Below are 4,052 nucleotides of genomic sequence, written 5' to 3' on the forward strand. Positions count from 1 at the left end.
ACAGTAGTTAAATTCTGAAACATCATCAAACACTTTGCTGTACAAGGAGGCCCTTATTAAATGTAAGTACACAATAATAGTTCATCTTGGCACAGGCGAATGTTCCTCTTTTGATACAGCTTTCATTTGGAAGTGACACTGTACACAACACAGATGGTCAAACTGCAGTGATACAAAATTTATAAATCATAATTATGCTCCAGACTTATTTTAAATCAATACTAGTGGAGCTTAGTTTTGTAATAGAATATAATGATGCTTGAATCAATGGTAGCCAAGTTAGACACACATCTTCTGTACAAATGCGTCATGAGATAAAATAACACCAAATCCAGCCATATAATATATTTAAAAAAAAAAAAAAAAAGGTCCACATCGTCCCAAAATAGGAGGGTGGGGTCCATCACACTTAGTCCAAAAATTCAGGGTGAGGGATGGCAGGTAGGTTGGGGGTGTTATGAGTTTCAATGGCCACTTCTAGGTCAGGGTTTCTCCTTTTGTCACCCTTGCCTCAATGTATTCAATCCTCCTCTCCAGCGCTGTCAGCTTCTCGTTGAGTGTGGCCAAACGAGATCGACATGGCATGTCAAACGAGTTAAGAAAGTCGGCGATCTTCTTGATGCTGCTCGTAATTACTTCTATGTACTCTCGATTCGCCCAGTCTTGGTGAATCTCTTTGCACTGGATCTTCCTGGCCAGCCATGTTGGACGAGTTGCAGTATCCCTCTGCTTTCACCCAGGAAGCACAATGAAGCCTCCAGCTGGACCTGTCGGAGGTACTCCTGGGGGTTTCTCGGCGGTCCGCTCAGGTCCAGGTCGCCCACGGTACCGGATCCACACTCCACGGGCAGCAGTCTCGGCATTAACTCCTCCACGTCTGACTTTATTGTAGGTCTTGCCGAGTCTTGCTTTGAAGAAAGTAGCTAAAACACATGAAGTAACAACAGGCCTTTTGTACTGTACATATGAATACTGTGACATCTGCTTTTCAAATTAAAAGCCTGTGTTTGAATTCCTGACAGGCTCGCAGCTCACCTGCCCCAGTCAAAAAATGGTGTGTGGCAGTCTTTAGTCAGTTCATTGACTGTAATGTGAATTTTTGTCTTTATCGTTTCATGAAGTTTTCCAGGGAGGCTGGCGTCCTCTGAATGGAGTGGATATTTTTCTTCACTCTGTCCTCTAAGGAGGAGTTCGCGGCACTCTCCAGCTTCATGTTGTGGATGAAGCCAGCGTGGCGGTCATGCTTGGCGTTTTGTTCCCTCTGCTTCTCCTGCTCGTCCTGCCTCTTATAGTGCTTCACATTATTCTCCCTGTCCTCCTCCCGCTGCTTGGCTTGGTCCATCATCTCATGCTTCTTTCGCTCCATCTCCTCTGCAGAGAGCTTCTTGGGCACGTGGTTCCTCTGTCTCTGGTAGCGGCCCTTCTGTGGGCTGGGAGCTCTGGGTTCCTGCTTCTTTTCACTCAGATGTGAGGAGGATGAAGAGTAGGAGCGGCTGTCCTTGTAATTCCTGTGAGGTGATCGGGATAGGCTCCTCTCACGCCGCCCTGAGTGACCGGAGGAGGTCGAGGTCTGTTGATATCTGTCTGTTGGGAGCTGTAGACCACAGCCTGGATGATGATGATGAGAATGAGATTTGGTGTCTGAGGAGTTGTCTCGTGGGTGTGACCTGTGTTTCTTCTCATCGTCTTCCTCCGAGCTCGAACTTGAACTCCTCCTCTTATGCTTCTTTTCCTTCCTTCTGTCTTTGTCTCCTTTCTTCTCCTTCTTCCTCTTCTTTTTCTTGTCTTTCTTATCAAGGTTTTGGCGAAGCATTTCTTTAATTTTCTTCATCTTTATTGGATTAGTCAGGACTTCTCTCTTCTTTGCTTCCTCACGTTTCCTGATTTCAAACAGGGGGTCTTCCCTGATCTTGGCAGCCAAATCGAGGCTGGAGGGGCGGGGTTAAATATGGACCCAGGCAGGAGGCCTGTCTCAGCTGAGGGACCGCTCTCTGGCTCCTCATACTGGTCAGTGATCTGCTTGTCAATGGTGCGCCCAAGCAGGTACTCATCCCTGGACACCTGACCGGCAGGGCCCTGGTACATCCAGTCCAACCGATCATCTTTTTTTTTTAAGACGCCGGTTTCCTCCGCATATTTTGTCATTTCCTCTCGGGCTCGTTCCTCCTTCAGCTGCTTCTGGAGCTCCTCGATCTTTTTATGTTCAGCCTTATGTTTCTGCTCAGATTTCCAGACACGCTCAATGTTTTTCATAGTCTGGGGGTGCCAGCTCTTTTTCAAGTTCAGATCGCCGTCTCCCATCTTGAAAAACGTTTCTTTTCAGTCCCAAAGAGAAATGGAAATGGCCAAAACTGACCGTTAGCGACTGAAGGTGAAACCACCAAAGTTTTTCACCAGAAAATGGAGCTGCCGACGCTTGAGTGTCGAGTCTTGCTTTTTTTTTTTTTTTTACTTTATTTAAAGTATACAAAATTACATATAAAATGTACATACATATTCAATTACATATACAAAACCGTGATCACACACCACTCACTAAAGAAAAAGTCAAACAAGGAGGAAAATCGAGCATCTGAGTCCACAAACCACTTTTAAAACTTACAATTTCAATTCGTTCCAGGGGAAAACTTTCCCAAGTTTCAGGTCCATTGTTCGTCTTCTCCGCAGATCTGTAATGATATGTTTACTCACCACATCACTACCTATCATCTTTTGTTCAAGTACTCCTTTGGCATGGGTTTTCCAAATGTGTGTGTTTATAACACACATTACTAACCAAAAGAGTCTCCTTTTGTCTTCACCCATTTTTTCTTTAAACAAACCATATTTAACTGCTTTAATATTAACATCCACATCATAGCCAATCTCTGTCATCTTCTGCCTGATCTCAGTTGTCCTATAACAATCCAATAGAAGATGTTCTACGGTCTCATCTTTATCACAGTTGGTCATGGGACATTTCATGGTGGTAACGAAACAACTCCACTGTACCACTGCTCTCACAGGGAGGCGCCCGAGCGAGATGAGCCATACCACGTCTCTCATGCTTTCGGATAATATTTTGTCTTGTATATTTTTAACTATTAATAGATTTTCATCTTGATTTGCATACTTATATTAAATTACACCTTCATTTTTGGTTTCATTAATTTTTTTATAGATATTACAGAGTTACACACCAAAGTTTATAGCTAAACCAACTAATTTGCCACGTCAGAGATCAGGGTTCAGCAACTTAATGGAATTCTTGAGAGCTTTAAGGTCGCATGAAATGCTCTGAGAACACAATGGGGTGAATAGCCGCCTTGAGACCAGGAGGCCCAGGTTCAAATCCTGCTCAAACCCACTACTGTCCTTAAAACAGGGGTTGACTAAGCGTAGATGTAAGTGACTTTGCAACATGTCCCAAATTTAGCAGCAGTGGTGCTGAACATGTTGCTAACAGCTCCACATTTTCCTCCCTCTGTACCTGGGTAGTTTCTGCAGCACCAAAGAAGTCCACCTGTCCTACTCATCATGTTGTTATGATTTCCTATTGTGTTTGACAAGGTTTGTGATCTTGCCACATGTGTCATGTACCACGTGTTGTCTGTTTCCATGAGCGTAGAAACTGCTTTAATTATCAAGCGAGTGAACCATGATGAGTGTCTACAGTCGTAGTTATGAAGCTAATAATTAGTGACATCCAATTTATTCTAAATTAGTAAGATGAGCAATGAGGTTGAACAAGGCACAAGCCTTAACCACTCAGCAGGAGAGACTGAGAGCTTTTTGCTTTAGTTTTATTTTGACTTTATATTAAGACCCTCTATTCTTGTCTTTTGAATAAAACAAACACACTGCTTAAGCACTCATGATAGTATATTTTGAAGGTGGATTTCAGTCCCTGACTATGTAAGATGACATGAATGAACATACATTTCAAAATAAATCAAGATACATAATCTACATTTCCCAATACACAAAATGTTACAGACACAGTAACAGCAAGAAGGGTGTTTGCTTAGAGAGAATTGTGTGGCTCTTAAAAGAGGCTTTGTTTTTTTGTGAAG

At 43.0% G+C, this 4,052-nt stretch overlaps 2 pseudogenes; both read right to left on the bottom strand.

Moving 5' to 3' along the window:
• Positions 1 to 240: 240 nt before the first annotated feature.
• On the bottom strand, positions 241 to 738 carry LOC102213283 (probable protein BRICK1 pseudogene; annotated as a pseudogene).
• Positions 739 to 1,105: 367 nt separating this feature from the next.
• LOC102213555 (pre-mRNA-splicing factor CWC25 homolog pseudogene) lies at positions 1,106 to 2,390 on the bottom strand (annotated as a pseudogene).
• Between the last annotated feature and the right edge of the window lie 1,662 nt (positions 2,391 to 4,052).

Source organism: Pundamilia nyererei, unplaced genomic scaffold, assembly GCF_000239375.1.
Source record: "Pundamilia nyererei isolate P.nyererei 1_Seehausen unplaced genomic scaffold, PunNye1.0 scaffold01488, whole genome shotgun sequence".
NCBI lineage: Eukaryota > Metazoa > Chordata > Actinopteri > Cichliformes > Cichlidae > Pundamilia > Pundamilia nyererei.